Here is a 23,976-nt window from a genome sequence, read left to right on the forward strand (position 1 = left end):
CTCTCATCAGTTTAAAGGAAGTGCTCCCTTTTTGGGGGGTTTGTGAACAGTGGAACTCTCTCTTGGTCTCCGGGTTGCTAATCAACCTGTGATTGCATTTCCTCTACCACATCTTCACAAGGCATCCAAATTCAAGAACAAATGAGAAGCAAAGTCACTGGCTATCAGGCAATCATATATCAGCCTACAAATGGAGAAAACATGAAACTGTGGTGAACCTTAGTCTTGGCCTATCAAAATTACTCCAAGAAGGCATCGTTGACTCATCCAGGACTAGATCACCAAGCATTATAAAAAAAAACATCCTTAAAAATTAGAATGTTTAGGCATAAGCTCAAGCGCCCTTGGGTTATGACAGTCAATAGGTGAGATGTAAGGGGGCACGAGAAGGAGGACTTTATTATTGTCTTTATTTAGTCTTGACTGGAAAACAAAACTCCGGCCACTAGGTGGCAGCAGTGTTCGAATGAATGAACAGCCTGCCACCTGTTGAACCCAGCAGAAGGAGTAGCCTGAACCAACACAATGGCGTAAACAGCTGACGAAGGAAGACACAAGCGCGGATGATTTGAAACTTAGCCACCTCCAGAGAAGAGAGCTGGAAAAGTTTGTGACGGTGAAAAGAAAAAATGGCAGCAGAGGTTAGTAAAGAAAGTATCACACAGATACGATAATTTTTATTTATTTTTCTTAAATACAAATATAAAGTCATGAGTTATGAGAATTATGAGAAAAAAAGTTGTTTTAATGGGGGCGGGGGAAGGCTTCAATACAGTTATTAAGAGCTGACATGACCAGCTCAGCAAGTCCGTGATTATGTCTTTGAACTAGACAAAATCTTACTATGACAATATTTGATGCTAATGTGTTTTTAAGCGTTTCCTTATTTGTAAGGAAGATAGCTACCACATCTTCACAAGATGCTCAGTATTTCCCATTGTAACGCAGTTCGGTGTATAGTTGTTATAAAATTATGACTTTATTCTCGTATTAAAAACAAACCGAACTTATTGGTCTGGACCTGCTGCGAGCAAGAAACTAGCGCACAGAAAAAGGCCAGGAAATAGACGGCGCCTATTTACTGTGACGCTTTACTTTTCATCTCTTCTGACAAGCTGAAATAAAAGCAATATTGTTGCAGATTTTGCATCAAAAAACTTTGGGAGCTATTTATCATTTGGAAAATAAGCTGGCAAGTTACTATTGTTTACAGTTTTAAAAAGTTGATAAGTGAGTGACTGACTACACAGTCTTCCATGAGTGCGTCTTTTTTGGCCCGTGTTAGAATCGATGTGTTTTTATGCTACTTTTGTCATTTTGATTCAAAATAATGTTTTGTATTACTTTCTGGAGGAGGGAGGGGAAAGAGCATGTTTCTTTAATCTAGCAAGAAACATGCTAGCTAGCTAGCATCACTGTCTGTATTCTATTGTGCTATGTGTATCACACATACGTGTATGCCCATCCATCCATCCATCCATCCATCCATCCATCCATCTTCCGTTTTCCATCTTCCGTTTATCTGGGGTCGGGTCGTGAGGGTAGCAGTCAAAGTAGGGAGGCCCAGACTTCCCCAGCCAGTTGGGCCAGCTCTTCTGGGGGGAACCCCATGGCATTCCCAGGCCAGCTGAGAAACATAGTCCCTCCAGTGTGTCCTGAGTCTTCCCCGGGGCCTCCTGACCAGATGCCCGAGCCACCTCAACTGGTTCCTCTCAATGTGAAGGAGCAGTGGCTCTACTCTGAGTCCCTCCTGGATGACTGACCTTCTCTTTCTAAGGGAGAGCCCAGACACCCTACTGGGAAAACTAATTTTGGTCACTTATACCCATGACTTCTTTCTTTTGGACATGACCCAAAGTTTATGACCATAGATGAGGGTAGGTATATTGACCGGTAAATCGAGAGCTTCAATTTGTGACTCAGCGCTCTCTTCATCACAACAGACCGGTACAGTGCCCGCTTCACTGCAGACTCTGTGCCAATTCGCCTGTTGATCTCCTGCTCCATTTTTCCCTCATTCGTGAACAAGATTCCCAGATACTTCAACTCCTCCACTTGCGGCAGGACATCCCACCCGACTGGGAGAAGGCACTCTACCATTTTCCGGCTCATTTATGTGTTTATAGCTATGAAGCTGGAGGCGTGGCTAACATAAAAATGTCTTTGATCCAAATCAATTAGGCGTAAAAAGATTTACCACAAATATCACCTTTAAAAATGACATCCATAATGGAACAACTCTGTTTGTTCTGTACTAAAGGGATACAAGTATATATTGGACAACTGTTATTATCCGAGTCACTTTCAGAAGAAATTAAACCGTAGAACTATTACTCTGCATCTCTATGTATAGAAATGGGGGTTTTGGGAAAAAAAAGGACCACCATTATTCTGTTTTACTAGAGCAATGTAGCATTTTCAGTTGTTTCCTCAGCTACTGTTGAAGTCTGCAGCTCCAGCACTCCAGAGCTTAAAATCAGGCCTCTTTGAATTCTTATGTAGGTCTCTTGAAAGCTTCGCAAAGTAGAACACATAACTTTTAAGACTAAATGTTGGCATTTGCGTTGGGATTTTGCACCACTCCCCTCCCCCCCTGCTCCCCCTCAGTCCACCAGACGTACACACGCACACACACACACACACACACACACACACACACACACACACACACACACACACACACACACACACACACACACACACACACACCTACACACACACACACACACACACACACACACACACACCTTCTCAGTGTAGTCTGCAAAGGGCCCTGTCGTCATCCTGGATGGCAGTGCTCAGCGGGGGCTGCGGTACACAAACTAGGCCAACTATATAAAGTGGATGAATCTTCATTTTGAAATGGTTGCCATGGAGTATGTACAAGATGCTGCAGTGCAAAACTGGACACTTTGGAGCGTGTATGTGATGTGTGTGACCATCTTGGGTTGCTTAAAGATGCAACTCAACAGTCTAAATACATAAACGCATCAGATTCAGAGAGGGTTGGGGAGGATATTTGATCTTAGAAAACCCAACCAGAAAATGCCACACCTGTCGTGTTTCCTAAGTAACATTTATCAAAATGTGAGATTACTCCTAAAGAGCAACCCTGCCCGTTCTTCGGCGCAGGTTCCAGTCTGACTTCTCCTGACAGCCAGACCTTTCACTAATCCTGTTGATATTCACAAACGGGCACGTACGGGAGTCAACTCGGCGTGTCGAACTCTCCCGTCCTTCGAGTGACAGGCAGGGGATCAATGAGGACGCACGCCTTTTCTGAAGTCCAGCTTTTCCTTAATGAACAGACGGCTCGGCTTCAGAGCGATGGTAACAAGGAGAGGCGTTCCGGCCGGCCCCGCTGGTCGTCCTCGCGCCTCTGCAGCGTCTCACCTGTCAAAAATATTGACGGTGCTGACTCTAATGTCAGCCGCAGCGGCGCCGAGTGTGCAGATACATGGTGGCAAAGAACCGACGGTTCAGGAAAAGAGTTCAGAGTGATTTTAACACTGATACTCACCTGAGATTTTACCAGGGTTTTTTTATGGACCCTCCTACTACTAAATAAGGAGAGAAAGCAGACCTAGTTAGTGATTTTGGGGTTCTTGATGTTTTAATCTGAATTGAGAGATTTTGGTCACAGATGTATTGTTTATTGTTCTTAATTTATCATAGCCTGGTAAAAACCAAATTCTTTGTTCTAATCTTTGCTTCGTACAGAGGCCGTTGGGAAACGATTGCTTCCTAGACCCATGGACTCCGTTGAAGTTGTAAACGACTGAATCTGATTTTACCCAATTGCTAACATTTATCTGTGTTGTATGTAATATGCTAGCTTGATGAAGCTTACCAGAAATTGTGTGCACTTTAAACGGTCGTGGTGGGGGACGGACCCCCACCGCGAAGAAAAAGGTGCCGAGCCGAATGACATCTTTAAGACAACAGCAATAGAATGTCTTAAAACTTCCTCTTGGTCCGACCTTAATTGCTCAATATTTGAAAGAGCGGCCAACATCGACTGAATGACTTTGTTCACTTCCTCTGCTGTCGTTTCTCAACTTCTTCAACCCTATCTGGGCAGACTACAATTCTAAAATGGCACAAAAAATGAACGTCATTCGCACACTCCTCCTCAAACGAGCGGTTTGGCAGTGCTATAACATATAATGCTATATGTTATAGCATGATATAACATATGTCATGCTATATATGTTTTATCACATGTAGCATGACATATGCTCGTCTAACCCAGTTGAACGGCTACACCAAAGAGCAGAGGGAGGAGAAATGTTCTCACTATCTCTTCCATCAATCCTAATGGGCAATGATTGCATCCCCTACTCCAACTTCTTTGCCCTCTAGACATTCGACCAGAAAGTGGTTTAGCAAAAGCAAATGAGCCGAATTAGCAGCGCTTGCAAACAACTTACATTGTCTTCAATAGTGAAATATTCTCTTTGCTGCCAGGATATTGAGCTGTTAGCATGTCATGATTGTCATACAGCAACAGTCTTTAGTCAGAGGCTGATTGCTACCCAACATCCATTCCCACCGACCACTCGACAACTCTTTGATAAATACTCTCCAAAAACTACAAACTTAAAAATTCTGGCGCCCTACTTCTTCCCCTCCACCCCCACAGCCCCGTCTTGTTGTTCCCTCTGCTGTTCTCGTTAGCGCCGCTCAGTTCGTTCACCTCTCATTAGCTTCTCCTCTGCTGACTGGAGGCACCTGTCCTCCGGTCCCACAGCGGATATCTCACCCTCTGTTTAAATCAATTTCTATGTTAAATAGCTGCTGGGAGGGACGGGAGGGAAAGGGAAGGTGGGTGGAGGGGGTTGCTTCGGTTAGGGTGAGTGAGGCATTACACCCAACCACAACTCTTTCACACCTCTGACCCTCCGGGGTGATCCACGGTCCCTGTCGGCTTTGCTGTGGCTGCCACTCCCCCTCTGCCCCATCTCCCCCTCTCTGCTGGTTCAGCCTTTTATCTCTCCGTGTTCTCCCCTTTGGCTTTTCTCTTTCATTTCATTCCCCTCTCCATCTTTCCTCTTTTTTTTTTCATTCTGTATTTTGACTTCCATTCCCCCAGTGTGACCCAGGGCATGTTCTCATTTCAGATTAGAGCTCTAAAAAGGCTTGTGACAAGGTGGTGTGTGTGCATTTGTTTGTGTGCGTGTGTGTGTGTGTGTGTTTGGCCCTTTAGCTATTAGCTGATGTATTGCTTCAAATGTAGTCTCTGTGTTATAAAACCTGTTCCTGCAAAACCATGGGATCTTAATGGAAGCCTTTTTTTCTTTTAAGATGCAAGGACGCAAATGATCTGCTGTCATTAACTGTCATTTAGATGGTTATAGTGCAAAAACAGAAAACCAGGGTGACCTGAGATAAACCTTAAGGGCTCACTGTGGAGGATTACATGTGAGCATAAATGTCAGTGATATCTTAGTTTTGTGTTTTATAAAGGGGAGGTGAAAACCAGTGCTGTCATGGTTAAGATGTTTGCTTTCTGCATATTAAGCTGTCTATTTATCAGCATTTTTTTTACTGAGGCTACAGGCAGCTACACAGTGGAGTAGTTGCTCCTTTGCAGCAAGAAAGTCTTGGGTTTGAATCCTGCCCAGAGGACTGAGTTGGGAGGTACTCCAGCTTCCTTGCGCAGTCCAAAAACATGATTGTTTGGTTAACTGGTCTGTCTGAATTGTCCTTGTGAATGGTTGTTTGTCCAATTTCTGTTTAGTTGTTTCCACTTAAAATGAAACTTTCAATACGGTCAGAAAAAAAAGAAAACATCATCCTTGGTCCAGAATTTTCTATCAAAGAACAAGACAGGGTTTTTTTTGTTTAATTGCCGTGTTTCCATTAAGCAAATATCAAATTGTGTGTAATTATGTAGTCTGTGGACTATGCAATGCAGCTTGTGTTGCTCTGCGATAAACTGGCGGCTTGTACTATACCCTAGCTTTCATTCACTGACTGCTGAAGATGATCATCAACCTCATATCTAAGTACTCTAACGGCTCAGGAAACTGGAACACCTGGAGCAATGCCAGTTGACTTGGTATTAGCTAGCATCTGCAAAGCAGCTAATATAGGAGCTACATCCATTTCATTGGCATTGAATAAAGAAGACTGTAGATGTGAGCTTCTGTGGTGGCGAGGTAAAATCCAGCTCCTGGTGTTTGCTTTGTCCCACAGGGTCTGGTCTCTCGGCTATTGAGAAACGATTGCTCCCTCGAAGCGTGAACTGTGTTGAAGTTTTAAATTTCACACAGTCTTTAACGTTTGGCCGTGGTGTATGTTGTGTGCCAGTTCAATGTTATGAAGCTTACTGGAAATTGCCTGCGCTGTAAACAACCAGACCAGACGGCTGTTAATGTTAATTCAATAGCAGCAGTATAGGAGCAGTAAAGAGGTTTGTGTATCAAGCAAAACTGCATAGGAAGGCAACAAGAAAAGCTTCTTCTGTGATAGAGCTAGGATGCTTTCCACTCTGTGTATTAATGCATAATAAGATAGGGGTGAATATTTATGCAATCAATTATTTTTTTTAAATTTGTATTTAATTTTCATTCTTTTTTAGAAGTTAGTTGTCTTTGTCAAAAAAAATTGTCATAAAAAGTCAAATTTAGTTCATCCTGACTGATTTTGAGCGTCAATAAAAGGGTAAAATATCAGAGGGTTAGTACTTTTAAACAATACTGTATGTTAATCATAACTTAAAGTTGCCACTTCATTTTTTAATATATCTTTTTTTTCTTGCTGTAGTCACATGTCATGCACACTGTAGCAGCAAATGAATCAACCTATAAATGCCAAAAAACTTTACACACAATTGAATAATCTGTCCCTGACTCGTGAGTCCATATCAACATTCTGTTGTCCGGTCACTATCGTTATATCATATGAGTGAGTCAGGAAAATAAAGTTATCAAAATTTATTTTTGACACTTTTGTGATGATGTTTAATCAAATAATTTGAGGGCAAATAAGAGCACTTTGTAGTGACTTTAATGGCTTAGCTGGAAACCATAAAATTCGGAGGTATTAGGTGTACAACACACAGTTAAACTTGAAGACTGTAAAAGCTGTGCTATTAATGGGCTGGTAGATGTTGGGTAATGTGTGTCTTCTCCAGTAAGATTCTGCTCATAGAGTCCAATATAAGCTGTTAGCCCGTGTTATAATGAGAAAAAACGCCCTTTAAACTGCTGCAGAAATCAGTATTTTTCTTCCGCTTACAGATACTGACAGCCCCTCAAGCTTTCTCTTGTAAAGAGTAGTCTAATAACTATGCTGTGCCATTGCAACTTGATGTAATTACAGCCTTGTTGCAGATTAGCACATACACAATGCAAATTACCCATTAATCGGCCAAGTATACGCGTGTGTGTCAGCGTCTTCGTGCATGCATGGCATTGTGAATTGTAGCTGCAACTTCAGTGCAGCGTCTGATTCCAGTCGGAGCAGCGCATCTGATGAGATAAGAGATTAATGACTCTGCCTTAATCTCCATATAAAGGAAATGAGCCTGCTTGCAGATAAGACCATCACCTAAAGATTAATGAAATGGTTAGGAAACTCTGGTGTTACCCTGCTATAAAAACACACACAGATACACACACACAAAACGCAGTGCAGTGACAGGATATGATGGATGACGACAAGGACTAAGAGATACCCTCACTTGATCATTTAGCATTTACATGTACAGTGTGTTTATTGGCCGTCATGCCTCATGGGGGGAATTCATTATAAACCGCTGTAGCTCAGCTAAACTTGTGCCCTCACACCATGTCTTGCGCCCAGCGCTGGATTTGAACGCTTAATATTCACAAGCTGAGCATGCACAAACAGTCGCATCTTTAATTTAAACCCAGGACTCTATCTGCACGCCCTCGTCGTCGAGGAGATGCGCGAGTCGCGTATCATCGGCGTAAAGTATGAGCCGTGATCAGCGATGCTGTAACTGAGTGGCGGGGGAAGACAAAGGATCATGAAACTTTACAGCACTCTCTTCCTCCTGGTACATGCCATTAAAATGTAATATATTGGATGAGTTCCATGACAAACTGGGAGTATTGCAAGGCGGTGCATAGTTCCCACAAGCTCGGGTTTGTTTTATTCTTTAAATTAACGTTAACTTCAGCAAAATGCTCTGTTAAAGCTAAATAATATCCAGGATTTTCATAGGCTTAGCATATAGGCCTCTGATATTAATAACAGGATTCAGCACAAAGTAGTATGAAATTGTAGGCCTTTCAAGTTGGCAAATTTTGCTGGACAATAAATTCTTCCAGTAGTTGCGGCGATAAATGATAATGTTGTTTTTGAGACGATTTTCAAGTAATATCTTGATAATGGAATAATTCAGTTTATTTAAATGGGACAGTGCATATTAATGAAAGTACAATATTGTAAATATGCTGAATTTAGCTAATTGCGTTGTAGACAAAATTACCTTTCAAAAATGAAAATAAGTATTCAGAGAAGACAATAAATGGATGGTAGTTCTGGGGGAGCTGTAGAGATCCAAAGCTCAGTTTTATTCTGGCCAACGTTGAAAGGGGCGTATTGTTCCCATTGTGACGCATTGTGATGGACAAGGAAACTGGTGAGAGGTGATGGTCAGATAACAGAAGTCAATGCTTTTGAAGACAACACACTACAGGAAACTTGAAAATGGACGAAAGTTCCCCATCCAACAGGACATCAGTAAAAAACATACATTCAGAGATACAATGGAATGCTTTATAGATCAGGGCACATTCATGAATTTGGGTGCCAAGTCAAAGACTTAACTATAGATTGGCAAGAGTTGAAATGTAATTTTCACAGATGCTTTCAATCAAATCTGTCTGGGCTTAAGCAGTTTTGCAAATTTGAATAAGCTCTGCAGCTTTTAGGGCCTGTTGTGCTTATCCAGTGATCATCAGGAGAGAGGCAGGGTACGCCCTTTTTGGAATGGTACATGTTACCATTCCATAAAGCACAGAATAAACAAGACTCTTATAGGCAATTAAAGGAGACCAATCAAAGTAACATCCTCTCTTTTTGGACTGTTGGACGTAAGGAAACACAAGAATGAAACGGGGGATGAAAGACTGGCTGAGATTTTAACCTAGGACCTTCTTGCGTCAAAGCAACGTTGCCAGCAATTGCATCACTGTGCATCCTTCTAAGTTTCACAAAGTGTCAGCGGCTCAAAAGAAAACAAAAGCACCCCGCGCTTAACAAGCCATCAATTTTCCTTCTACTTCACAGTAAGAAGTACTTTATGTTATCCTATCGCATGTGCTCTCAGAAAGGGTAATTCCATTGTTTTCTCCAACAAAGCCTCTGCAAAGAGTATAAAGAAGCAGCTCACTGCAGTTCCTCCTGTGGCTTGACGGCAGGGGCCACGCCTGCAGAGAAGAGGAGAGGTAGCAGTGAGGGGATTGGTGAGGCATTGTTGGGGTAATGGAATGCAACCTGCTCAGTATGCGCTAAAAATGTGACCATAGCCGTGCCAGGCAAAAAATAAATCCGTGTGATTCCTTGGAGGAAAGGCTGGTGTCAGCCACTTGTTTTGCCACTTCTATCTTTTTCATAAACCCTGAACAGCCTGCTGGCTTTTGTTTTCTTCCTTCAGACCTGTCAGGCAGAATAGTCACATCTGCTCCCCTCCGCCCATATCTCCTTCAATTCAGGGGGACACAGTTGGCAAAGCTGCCAGCTGCTGGCCAGAAATGTAAGAGTATGTACAGTTTGTACGCAGCGGTAGTCTAGTGTGTGTGTGTGTGTGTGTTGTGTGCCTGTGAGTGTTGATGGCAAATGGTTAACCGGTGCTTGTCACATGGGACGTCATTAGGCCTAGCGTGGCAGAAACCGGGATGAAGATGGAAGCTTGGGGAGAGACGGAAATTTCAGGCAATTCCGAGGAGAAGCTTGTGCTTTCAGAGTGAGGGGTTGATTATGAGAGTGGAAGTTTACGTAGTTTAGTTTTCCTTCCCTTGCTCTGTTCTGCTCTCACACCCACACAGCCTTGCTATTGCTCTAGCAACAGATTGTGGGCTCCTAACTACGTTCCACAGCTCACATCTTTGTCAGAGCAAAATGCCAGTTTGGGCCAATTGGCTGCACCTAAAGAACTTAATGTTCCCCTGCTAATTATATAGAGCAACAATAACAAGTAGGGAAAAAACTGGAATAGAATGTGAAAGTTTCATCATAACCCCCCCAACTTCAAATTCATCTGGTCACCAACAGGTATTTTAATTGGGTACAACTTCATGCCGAAATTTAGAATACAAAAATAACAAATGAAATGTGACATTCTAATCTTAAATGTCATATTTTAGCTGTAAGTGAAAAGCATAAACGGAATTAACAAAGATAAATGCAAAATTCTAAAAACATCAATCTGTGTCTAATGGTCTGTTAAAATGTTTCATTTTGTGAATTGTTACTGAAAAAGCCCTTTGCTTTTTACCTGCGGTCTTTAACTGCGGTCAGGGGCCACATGAAATTACTCCAAGGGCCACAAATGATTCCAGAGCCTTTGGACATGCCTGCCTGAGGGTCTTAACTTTGTTTCTTGCAGATGTGAATAAGGGATCTGTTGGGATCTTTAGGGTGTGAGGAGTTCATAGCTAAGTGGCAAAGGGCTGGGATGTGATGGTTCTCCATAGGAAAAGGATAGAATAACCCTTGTAGATACAGGGTCAGTCTCAGTTGCAACTGGAGCATTTAAAGTAGCTTTGTAACTAGTTCTTGAGGGGAGAGTAGGATGGAGGTGGCTAGACAGATGGTGACCTGGTCTGGAGTACTTGAGGTGCTGCTTATGTCTATCATGGTAAGAGAAAGCCACAAGTCAAAAAGTGAAGCAGTTGAGTTACTGGTTTGTCTATGAGCCAAGCCTCAGTTGGATCATAGATCCAACTGTCTATTTGGTTATTTGTGTCATAACCAAAAAAATAAGATCCTGGATACAGCACTCCTTCATTTTCTCTTGAGCACAAGTCTGCAACTCCAGTCGTCAAGAGCAGATATTCTGCAACGTTTAGATGTGTCACCGTTCCAACACACCTGGAGGTTTATTCTAGGCATGTCTCACTGAGAAGAGACAAAGACTGGTTGGTTGGTTGGCAATCATCGGATTAATCGATACTCAGACCTATTGGAAAAGTGTGTGCAACTCTAATAAAGTTTAAATAAGACAATGGTAAATTTATTCTATTTGGGAATGTCTTTTGAGGTTTTTGTTGACCTTTCTGAAGTGTTCCCAAAGTCCTGACCTCAACCACATTTAAAAAAAATAGATCATAAGACCGGAAAACCAGACATTTTAGAAGAACTCTACCAGTTCTGCCAACAAAAGTCATCAAATAGCCACCAGAAATATCATTGAAAGATGTTGGTGGCAACCAAGTTGGAGCTGAACAATAGCTCTATTTTTAAAATCCAGACATTTTCACACTTTGCTTCTCCATACAGTTGCTTCTCTCTGTCTAAGGCAGAGCACAACCTGGACAGCTCCATCACATGACAGACAGACAGACAGATGAGACAATGCACCTTCACTTATAGCAACCTATAATCACCGGTTTATCCAGAGTGAATGTATTTAGTGGAAGACCTTAAGACAACACATTCAGGTATGGGAAGAATATGAATATTCTATAAAGTCTTTGCGCCGATGACATTCCTACTGCCAACCTTACTACTATTGGTGCTGAACCCCAAACCACAACACGGCTACTGCTCTGTTGTTTTTCTGTTTCCTGAAGATGCGTTGATCTGTGCGTCATCATCCTATTACTTGTTTCAGGTGAAGTTGATGGACAGTGCAGTGAAATGAGCAATGGAGGTTAAATTCATATACGTAAATCCTTCAAATTGATTTGTTTCTTGCGTTCTTTTTCTATTCCTGAGTCAGTAGAGATCGGTTTCTGCTTTTTTTTTTTGTAAAATAGCACAAAAAATGGTGTGTTCTTGGTCCGAACAGTTGATGGAGAGGTGATGGTTGACAGATGTTTGATGAGAAATGTCCCAACTGTCAAGTTTGGGATGATTGAGTAAGTGCTCGGTCCATGTCAGCGTTGTCAGAACTACAGATCAATACTGTAGAAGCTGTCTGAAGTCAGCTATTATTTACAACTTTACTGTCAAAGAGAGCCTGGAAGAAGCTTTCATTCCAGTTGAGCATTTTTTCCTTCTTTGTCACGTCACAACTACAAACTGCAGTGTCTTCTGTTGGATTTTTATTTGGTAGACCAACACATCTTAAAGACACCTCAAAGAATTGGGTCGCAGCAAACGTGAAAGAAGGTGCTCTGGTCAGATCAGAAGAAAAGTATCGTATTATGTGGTGAGACGTGTTTTATTAGCAAGGATGAGTCAGTCAGTTTGAGATTATGGAAAGAAGGACAGAACTACAAAGAGGGAAATCCTGAAAGAAAAACCTTTGAGGCCCCAAAATTTGGTGTTTCTGCTGGAAATTTAAAGAAAACGTTTTTCTCTTAATGCAACAAAATATAGAGGACGTCAGAGGTCTATGAATAATTTTTCTAGCCACTGCAAGTCAAGGTCAAAGTGTTTCTATTACAAATCTATGCAAAACTTTGTGGATGTTACCCTAATGTTGAAAAACGCAATTTCGCAATTGCGGTATTTCCATTAAATTAGAAATGCAGTAAAGATCACACACAAATAAGTTAGTTCTCGTGATAATTCATTAAAAACACACCGCCCCGTCATCCTCCGACCGTCTTCTTCATCGTTTCCACCAACTGGATCAACAACGTGATCAACGACCGGATCTATAACATCCGGTTGCTGATCATGTGACTCGTGATGCGAACAAAGGATTTCCATCGCAGTTTTCGAAATACACCAGTTTTGATACATGCATTAAGCAACTCATCCTAGCACCACAACCTTTCATCATAAAAGGTGAGGGTGGGTTTTTTTTTTTTTTTTTTTTTCCAAAATTAGTGTTCTTATTAAGCAATTTTCTTTTTGTAACTCCGATATGCTCAATTATATGGCCAATGGAAAACTAGCTAATGAGCTGAAATGGGTTCCGTTTTCAAACTGAACTTCTGATTTGACACAAGCACTCGCATGACAACAAATTAGCAAAATTAAAAATTCCTCTTTTTCTTCTTGTACAAAACAATGTTACTTGCTTCAAAAACTACTTTATGTGGAAAAACGCCTTCTATGGAAGAAAAAAACAACTGAATTTATTCTCTGAAAGGTGGAAACACCAGCCAAATATAATAAGGTAAGACACCTTGTATTGAATGAATTATTTCTGCTTCGCTGCACCAAAACTTTCTCAGCAGCAAATCCTTCCTGCAGTACTGGACTAGAAAAGAAAACGGGGCCATACAAGCAAAGATGAGGAGGTGGGATAAACCCCCCCCCCCTCCCCCGCTGCTCTATATATATATATATAAAAAAAAGCCATGTATGTAAAAGGGAGAAGGTGTGACTTTGTCCTCTTTGTAGATTGTAAGAAAGCACGCTGAGCTCCGCAAAGCTCCACTGCTCTTCCGCCTCGCTCTCTTCCCGCCTTGGAATCGGCGGTATTCAGACTTGGGGACCGTAGCGAGCTCCTAGGCCCGTCTTTCATCCCTTGCACATAAGAAGGAACGAGGCTTTGTATTATAGTGGCACAGCTTAGAAGAATATTACTTAAGCCCACGCAGACAGACAATGCCTGACCATAAATAAATAATACCCATTTCACCAAGCAGTGCAGCGTTAAGAAGTACAAGAGGAAGACATTGAGAACCGAGGAAGGAGGGGGATTGGAAGTGGGGGGGCAGAGAGGCGGGGAATCAGGCTTCAGAAGACAGATGTATGAAAGGGAGAAGACTTTGAGAGAGGAAATTAAAAGCCAAGACCAAAGACAACTTAATGGCACGCTATTTACCTTTCTTTTTTTACCTCCATCTTCTCCCATTCCTCCCCAAATCTTCCTCCTCGCTTCCATCTGTATTTTCCCTCCGTTTGGCTGCACGTTTGTCCAAACTCTCACGAGTCTGAGCTTATTGTCCACTGCTGAAATGGAGCAAACATTGCATTATGCTTGTCATTATAATTGGGCATTGTTTTGGGATGCTTACGCTAATTAAATGCTTAATAATTAATGTGCCTGGAAGTTTGCACCTCTGCTCAACTTTGCATTCAGAGATTCCTGCCGGGCTGGAAGAAAGCCGGTGGAAAAATCAATTGTTTACAACTCCTGTAAAAGCCTGTGGAGGTAATGTCAACGCAGCCATCTGGAGCTGTAATACATTAGGGGCCTGTTAGGAAAATGGAACTTGCTAAAAAGCTTTTCACAGGAACTTTCTGGATTTGTTTGCTCTCTAAGTAGAATATTTAATAATAACATGTAGTTGAGGAAATATGTTACTGTGTACAAGGAAGCTAGGCATAGGCTAAAGAGCTGCTCGGTCACAGCTATGGAGGCACTTGGTACTTTTACCCTTCACTTAACATCAATCAAATACACAATCCAACAACTCCTAAACACTGATACAGACAAGTTGTGACCTGCATAATGTGCCACAGTAACAAGGTGATAATTGTGTCACCAATCCCAGATGCTAAAGGAAGCTCGTTCAGTTCAAGACAGCATAAACGTTACCTTGAATTTAGCTAGATATGCGATAATCTTCGCTTCCCCTGGAAGTCACAAGTTGCCCTGTCTCCTTACGGTAGCCAACATATTCCCATAAAGCAGACTTTATTCTTTTAGATGGGGGCCACAGTTTTTTCCAGCAGGCATTCAAAGTTTTCAGCTTTCATCTCCTGAATGGCCAATCTGAATTACTTGTATTTAAATACCGTAACATTATTGACACACAGGTAGAGAAGGAGCTTGGAGACTGTTTAGCCAATCAGGACGCAGAACACAATGCACTGTGAAAAAAACTGCACAAAAAAATCCGCGAAGCAGCGAGACCATGAAAGGTGAACCGCGTTATAGCGAGGGACCACTGTACCTTGAATACCGGAACCGGCCCGTGCCTACAGGCACTAAAGGCCAACTCATAGAGAAAATGCCTTTGTCTATAGAAAATAGTTTCCCCTATGTTAAGGAGAAGGGACAAATTCCCAAAGAATCTCCCTAGGGCTTTGGGAGACTTGGCCTACCTCAAGGTAAGAGGTGAGATTCAACCTTAATGGATCACAAGTCTATCACAAACTATTAGGGCAATGAAAGTGAAAAATCAGAACAATGATCTGTATACTGTACCTCCACAATCCTTACTGAAGACAGGATTGGTGCCCGTCTTCAGCAGTCAGTATTTACTGTAAGTGGTGAGTTATACCTTGAACAGTTCAAAAGTCAGAAGACTTATTGTGGCTCAACTCACTTGTGCTGTCTGATCATCTTCATGTAAAGTGAAGCAATGCTTAAACATCCTCAATTGTTTGATGGAACAAGTAATGGATCTGCTGACCTTGTGCCAGCTGATTCATTGGACTAGAACTCGATGCCCTGCAGCACCACCTTGTCGATGTTGTCTTAGGTATTTCCAACATTAGCTAAGCCAACTTTCTGAAATTTAAAACGGCATCAGAATGGGAAAGAAAAGGGATTTAAGTGACGTGGAGCATGGCAAAGTTGTTTGGGCCAGATGAGTGAGAGTATTTCAGACGATATTGATCTGCTAAGTCTTTCATACAACAATCTCTCAGAATTACAGAGGATGGTCCAATAAAATTATAAAAAACTATTGAGATGCAGTTGTCTGGACCTAATCAAATTGATATGAGATTGGAAAAATATATCATGGTTTGCTGAGTGGTTGGGTCAGAATCTGGTGTAAACCAATGGACCCATAATGCCTTGTATTGACATTTGGTGGTGTAATGGTCTCTTTGAAAATGCCAGTCAGTAAGTTTCGAAGAGGCATTGGGCTTTGCTTTTTCAGCTTCCTAATCTTCATTTTAGATATCTGTTCCAAAGAAGCTCCCACCAGTAGGTACATTTTCGGCAAAGAATTTAGAGGTACAGAAAAATCTGTGACTACAGAACCGTGACTAGGGGGTCCATTGCATTTCTTTCAGCTTGTTGGGGTTGTCTGTCTTTTTATTTTTTATGTTGTTTACAGTTTGGCAAATAACTGCAGTAGTTTGTGAAGTTTGCAGCACAAAATAACAGAAAAGCTAAGCATCACTATCTGCTGTGTGCAAAGCTTGGTCGGAAGTCAATAAACCAAGGATTTATCGTCAACAGAACCCATTTCTTTACTTTGTAATCAATTTATGACCAAGACTTTTAATCTTTTGTAAGACTAATGGCAAATCTATGTTATTCACCTTTAAAATGAAATTCTAATCATCTTAACACCCCTCACCTCGGTGTTTTCTGTCACTTATTTGGGTCATGACGACCACGATGTTGATGCTTGTTCAGATTCTCCTGCACTCTGTGAACTGTAGGAGCAGATTTCTTCTCTTGTTCTTTTACCAGAATCTTAAATCTTAACCTGATCAATAGAAACTTGATGGATCTTGTGTGTCCTCAGTTGCCTCGGTTAAAGGTAAACAGAGGGGAAGTAACTGGAAAGTTTAAGACCCTGCTATTGGAAAAAAAGGGCCTGCTGTAACACAGTGAATTTCATGCACCGCCAACAAGGCCTGCTGTTTAATCAATATGCTGTGCAGGTTGGACTTACAGCACTTAAAACTTGTATTGATCCGTTTGCCTTTTTGGCTTCCATAATTCACTATGACCCTGGACAGCCGTAGGGTCTGTGCAGTAACTAAGGTTTGGACAGCGAAGGCAAGAAAAAAAAAATCTGGACTTGGTACAAATTTAACAGCTAAGAAAACAAAGTATGGGTTTAGTGTTTGTCTATATTTTATCCCAACTTGGATGTCCTTGGTTTGACATGCAGGGAAAGGAAATGATGCGGTATCGTATTGTCACAATATCTCATGACTCCAGATGAAGGATTTTTTTTTTTTACTTCAAATTTTGTTTGTGGAAAACTTAAAATGTTTTGTGCTGACATGCAACATGGAATATTTTACTCTAAATACCTAAACGCCTCTTCTTGATTTGGCACCCTGCTAATGACTTTAAATGGCATCTGCTGAAACAGTTCCACCAAAAGGAAAACGCAAAATACCAATTTTAGTTTTCCATGGTAAGGGAGTCACTTTGAAATCCATAACTATACTATTTCCAGTACATCCAGTAGATTTTATACGAGGTAATTTACTGTGACTTTCTAGTTTTCTTTTTAACTTTCTTTCTCTGGAAGCAGCTAAGAGTTTTCTATTATTTATTATTGTCTTACTTGGAAATCCACACTTGTTTCGTCTTTGGATTCCCGGTAGAGTTTTCTGATTGGCTACCTCTCTTTGATTAGTTGAAGTTTGCCAGCACTAAGTGCTCTAAGGTACCCCACACCACCATGTTCTCAACTGTATGTTTTGCACTTTTGGCATGATATTTTCCAAATATTACATGTGTGCTGACATCTAAAGAGTTCAGCTTTTGAACTTATCTGACTACTCTACATCTGTCCAAATCTTCTGCAGCGAATTTTAAGCAGGTTTTAATGTGATTTTTCTTCAGCAGTGAAGTCTTGTGCATCAACTTGTTATAGAAGCCATTGCCATTTAGTGCATTATTTATTGTTTTCATGGAAAATGCTGTCCCTGTTATGTCCAGGTCAGTCAGAAGCGTTCTATAAGTGCTCCTTGGTTTGACAACTCCTTCATTATCCTTTTGATTCTTCTGCCAGAAATCTCACAAGGAGCCGACGAGTGAGGCTGGTTTATGGTAAAATTATTTTCATTCTTACAATTAAAAAAGTTTGCTTTTTAAACGTGTGCAGCCAGCTTGTATTGGAAGTACAACATTTTATTTAAAGGGATCCGATTAGAGGGGTTGAATACAAATGCATGCCACAATTTCCAGATTTTTGTTTGTGAAAAATTTTGAAAGCTATTTTTGAGTGGCCAGATACAAGAAGTCCCAATAAATATCTTGAAGTTTGTGACAACATGTGAAAGACTTAATCAGGAAGAAATCTTCCAACTGAGTGGTGGGAGTTTGAACATGGCTGCTGGCCTCAAACACTAGCTAAAGTGGATATCTGACTGACAAGAGTCGGTGCATGACCAAAAAATATCAAAAGAAAAAAAAAATTGGTTTTAATTAGACATAGTCACTAGAACTAGTTTGGTGGGAAAAAAAACCCCCAAGCCCCTGATTAGTTTTGAAAGCTAAAATCTTTCACTTAAAAGGCACTTCACATGTCTTTTTAACCCCTTTTCGCTACTCCACAATTATCCCACAGTTATCAAACTACCACTATCCTTCCACTGGTAGCGTGTCGTCTAATTACCTGGGCCCACACCGCGCCGAGCACGGATTCATTCGCGCTACAAAAGGTAATTAACGAAGAGTCGTCATTACCGAGTTCATCTCGCGCTGAGCAGCAAACCAGAAGGCTCGGTTTTGATGTGTGCCGGCAGGCGGAGTATGAAAAGAACTGTTTGTTTTTTTTTCTCATTTTTTTGATAGCTCAGTATGAGACCTGCGCTCCCCGGCAGGGACCGTTTAATTCAACTTCTACTATCACAGTGGTCAGCGGTATAGAGCGCAGTCTTTCAGCCCCATTACACACACTGATGGAGCCGCATGTGATATATCCTCCCTACGCAAACCTTTCTCTCCCCTCCACATGCCGTCTGGAACACAGTCACCCCTCCCTCTCATTTACCTGTGCTCCATCTCCTTCCATCTCTTTGTCAGAGAGAAGAAGGGAAAAAAAACCCACCCACTTACTATAGTTCTGCTTGAGTGCTGAATGGGAGAGTCCAAACAAACTCCGCTCCAACTTATCTCAATTCCTCCCGAAAGCCTTTGCCCTTCGCCTACAGACGTCCAAGTTCAACGTTAGATATTAGAGTGGCGGCAAAGCGCCCGTGGTGAAACAATAAGCACGGGGTTTCAAAGTGCATCCGCAGACGCATCTCGGCTCCTCCTTGGCCTCCTGAACTCTAACCCGCGGGCTTGGAACTTTAAAGACGAGACCAGATCCAGACTCCGGAGGTTCCCAAGGCAACTTGCAGTGAACGTTTACCGTTTACTGACTCATGCCAGGCTAAGCTTTTGTAAAATAAACTTGTTTTTGCTAATGTTTGATGAGTTACACTTAGGCAATAATTACCTGCTTGTGAAAGCAACATAGTTCATTGCTTTTACTTCCACAATTAAAACCAATGTTATAAAAATTAAAAAAAAAAAAAGCTGTAGACTGATATCTAGTTTTTCTGTCCCTCCTGTGACTTGGGTTCCTTACTATTAATGTCATTATTTTGGGTAAAGATTCTAATGCTGCTTTTTGATACTGATGTTTGTGGGTATGTGCTATGTAAATGTGCTATTTATATAGCACATTTTCAGCAACAAGGCAGTTCAACGTGCTTTACATAAATTGGAAGGAAATGGAAACAAACCAACAAACCAAAAGAAAGACAAAAAGGTAAAGAATTTTACATTATGGCTATTTGCTATCTCTTTTTTCTTTTTCAACCTTAGTTGGTTCTATTTCTGCGGTCTAGTCAAGCTTGTTGTATTATGGGTCCGTAATACGGAATGCGCGGACAGAATTGTAAAAACTAGACCCAATAATGCTGCTCTTGATGGTTAAAAATTGAATCTAACAACATATAATTCACCATATTATTCATTTCTTACGACTGAAGGTCCTCTGCGGTGCCTCCGCTGTTCCTAGAACTGATTCCCACTAGAGAGAAATCTGAGATTGTTCCTGGAATCTGCCGAAGTCAATATTTCAGTATTTTCACAATCTCAAGTCCGCTCATGTGGTGAAGGAGACCGCAGGCTCCACTGAGGCCTTTCAGTTTCACAGCATCCTCCTCATTCAGGTCTTGGTATTTTTCAGCCTTCAAGTCTTCCTTCAGCCTGATTTATCTAGTGATTGGAATTATCACTGCTGTCTGATGGAATAGGGCGACGCCTTTAATTACACATGCACAATAACCACCCACCGGTCAAAGCAACATAGCTCATCACTTATAATTTCCACCAGTGTTTTAATTTTGGAATTATTCTTATTTAAATATAGGAGTAAAGTCATTGTATTATGGAAATAAAGTCATAGCATTAGCAGAATAGGAACAAAAAAAGTTATGCACTTACAAGAAAAAAGTTGTTTTACTAAGACAAAAAGCTTCAAAGCTAAATTCATAAGATGCTCAACATTACTCATTTTATTTTAAAATACTTTTTGTGTTATATTCCCATAAAGTTAATACTTCATTCACCAAATACAATGATTTTATTCCGATAACATTACTTTATTCTCATATTACTATGACTTTATTCTTCTAATATTACGACGTTTTTTTGGCATACGATTTGATTCTTGTAATGGAACGACTTTTTTCTTGTAACATGACTTTATTTCTGGATTATCACGACTATTCTCGTATCATTTTGACTTTGTTGTCTTATGACTTTATTCTCCCATTGTGACTTTTCATATTATGTCATTCTCATGTAACTTTTTTTTTCTTGTAATATTACTTTACTCTTGTAATTAAAAAGACAATACAACATTTTGTTAGCCTCACATTTTATTTGTTTGCTACATCTGGATTAGTTAAGATCTGGAAGTCCTTCAGTGTTTTTCCTCCAGCATTCTCATCCTCTCTTTGTGGTTTCTCCTTTTTTGATGGCAGGCCCACCGACCCGGTATAGGACAGTATTCCACCAGCTGATTGGTTGTGGCATTCCTTGTACCATTTTGCCTCATGTGTTTAAAATGGGCCAAATGTTTTGTCGCCTTTAAGCAAAATATTGATTTCCAAAGTACCAGGGCCACTTCTGGACAATTACCAACATTGGTAAATTTTATTTCTGCCAGGGTGACAGAAATGCTACTTTAACAATGTTCACAGAAATTTAGGAGGCAGTTAAGGTTTGGTCCAAACCTTTGTCAAAGACTTATATGAATATCTAAATGGTATTGCATTTGATTTGAGTTTATGGCTGATTGGTTGCAATGGTGAGGTACTAACATCATCACAACTTAACGTATTCTCAGCCTTACATTTTATAGAGTCCTATAAAATGTACTATCTATCCTGACTCAGAAACAACAGATATTTAATTTATTTCAACAGTTTTGGACCGTTGGTCTAAGAGTTGACTTTTGTCCACAACTAAGCCTGGCTTTAGCTGTTCCCAGACCGTTCAGTTAGATCACAAGTAATTGCGTCAAAGCAGAGCCGTTGCAGAGACTCAAGCCCGCCAGCTGCAAGTCAGCAGGTCAACTTCACACAGACTGATGCAACCCTCTGTAGGCATGTCTGCCTTTTAAGGGATGCTTGTTAGCTATTATGTTGCAAGAGATGGAGCGTAACAAATTCTTCGTGTTGAGACGGGCCGCGGGTTGAAAAGGTGCTTTGGTCAGCTGGGTGGGAATTATAGTACCTCGCAAAAAGTCTTCTCACTACTTGGATTTGTGAATAGACATTAGAAAATATTACACCGTTTTTTCATTTTGAGTAAGATGGATCATCAGTCCTCTTCCCTATGCAGTAAATGTGGAAGAGAGATTAGAACCTATTCTCACCACTATTTTTGACAACACAAATCAAAAGATTTTGGGATGCGATTTCCAAAGAGTTGGGCGTTGTGTTTTGTATCGAGATCAGCAGTGGTTATCTACAAGTGCAAAATCTGAGATATTCCCCCAAAAATCTTCCAGCTCTGACTGAAACTAGCTCTGAGTCAGGTGGTGTGAGTGCAAATGCACGTCATTCTTTTGCAGATAGAAATTTGTGAACATTGTTGAAAACTATTTCTTTATACAGTGTAGTACATCTTGCTTAATCCTCCTAAAAGATGTTTGCGATGACGTAGATCTCCTGGAACTCTGCAGGAGACTCGGCCTGAAATCAGGCACGTCTGTTTTTGTCATCTTCACCAAGGCAACAATTACGAAGAGCTGCTGTTCCATGTCGAGCTCCATCTGGCCCAGTGAAGTCACATGAAATCCTGTCAGGACTCTTTCGTTTGTTTTCAGCAGAACACCTCGTTATAATCCAAATCCAAATGGAAACTCCCACGGAATTCGTCTCTGGGGAACGTCTTCAAGTTCAACAAAGTTTTTTTTTTATTTTTTATCTTTTTTTTTTCTCACAAAAATTTGTCGTCATGTGAAGTCGCGAAGACGTCGCTTCAACTTTCAGATTCTAACGCTCAGTGCCGACATTGCGGCAAATACCACAAAGCGTGTCATTTTAATGACTTTCATGCGTTTTAGCTACACGTGCACACGGCCGCCGCATACGCGTGGGAGTCGGGAGTTTGTCTGCGCTCCAGGGACAAGGTGCTGTAATGGAGTATTGATGTCGCGGAGGGGTTGGTGAGAAGAGGGCGATAATTAGATTCTCCTCTCACTCTCTGTGCACTGCTCAGATACAGAGCGTTTCTAATGAGAGGGGAGCTCTTGCCAATAATTACCTCTGTATTTCTAAAAAATCCTTCTCAGCACGGCGGCCAGCCAACGCCTTGACCTCCAAGAACCCGTCATTAGCCAGCCTCATAATTAGGTGTCATTAGAAGATCAAGCGTGTCGAAGAGGCGCGGCTTTTAAGTGGCGGCCTAATAAACGAAGAGAACAATCATCCCAGCTCTGTCTTCCTTGAAGCTGCTGGTGTGTTCGAGAGCAACAACAGCAGCGCAGCCGACTGGTGAGGTTGTTCTTCGACGCAACGTTTCCTCGGGTCAGGTACTGTTCCTTCCCTCCTTCGTCTCCTGCTGGCTGCTAATGAAATACTCCGTACTGGGTGGGAAGTTTGCAGGCCTGATGGGCTGGCAGGTATAAGGCAGTAGAAAACATACACACACATCTGGTAAGCACTCCTTGCACAAGCAGAAAAGGTATGCATAGTACATATGTGGTAGCCATTTATGTTAGATTTTATGATTAACAAGTATTAATCAATTAATTTTTTTCTTTAAAGAAGCAGTATTATGTGTTTTCCAGCCACACAATGCCACTTTATAGCACAATTAAAAACCTGCTACCTAAAAATTTGGTTTTGTAATTTAACTTCTTGAAATTGGACCTCGGCCTCTTTAAGAAACTCATCACTCCACCTTCAGGAAGTCATCACAACATGACTCCTCTATTAACCCTTTAGCAACGTTTTCAATAGGCGTTGCTCTGAGAAGTAGCTCGTATAATGAGCGCAACAGATGTGCAGTTCCAGCAGGTGTTTGCTAATTGCTACTGGCTAGTCTGAAGGAGCTCTGAGGAGGAGCTGCACCTCAAAGGCGGGGCTAGGTCCAGCCATTTTGCGCAGCTGAATGGTTGCCACAGGAGATTAAGGGACTTCTCGAACATGCATGAAAGAATCAAAGCAACACTACAGATACGTTTTTTATGAGAGAATAACATTATAATGTGATGTAAAACTCAAGAAGTTTGATGTAACAATGGGTTTGGTATGAATAATAATCCATGCCAAAGAGGATGACTTTTAGATTAAACTAGCCAAGTTGTGGATTATCAGGAAATAAAATCCAAATAGTTTTCAGTAAGTTGTTATTCATGATTATGTGCCTAATAAGTCTCAAATATTAGATCATAATAGATGAACGATTAAATTCACCACTGTTATTCTCAAACAGCATAGTTCTGCAGATATATGGAGCAAACGCAACTATCACTTCAAAATATTAGCTTATCAACAAAATATTTCAGCCTTCCAGCTAAAAATTCCTTAATCCACAAACTCACTAAGTTACCAACACTCAAATAAATTCCTAAGTGAAAAATGAAAAAGTAATGGAAAGTAGTAAATTTCCAAAAAGTAAAGTGGGTAACATTCAACAAATAAGAATAGAATCAATAACCAATAAAAATGATGGGAAAGTTGAGAAACCAGCAGGTTTATTTTGAGGTATTTGGAAATGAG

At 41.0% G+C, this 23,976-nt stretch overlaps 1 long non-coding RNA gene across 1 annotated transcript in view; it reads left to right on the top strand.

Annotated features, from left to right (window-relative positions):
- The first annotated feature begins 525 nt into the window (after positions 1-525).
- The window catches only part of LOC103472040 (uncharacterized), a 41,135-nt gene continuing 17,684 nt past the window's right edge, over positions 526-23,976 (top strand). Inside the window, exon 1 of the long non-coding RNA XR_534792.1 lies at positions 526-641. This is a non-coding gene — a long non-coding RNA (uncharacterized LOC103472040). The remainder of the gene's footprint in view (positions 642-23,976) is intronic.

Source organism: Poecilia reticulata, linkage group LG11 (assembly GCF_000633615.1).
Source record: "Poecilia reticulata strain Guanapo linkage group LG11, Guppy_female_1.0+MT, whole genome shotgun sequence".
Classification (NCBI taxonomy): Eukaryota; Metazoa; Chordata; class Actinopteri; order Cyprinodontiformes; family Poeciliidae; genus Poecilia; species Poecilia reticulata.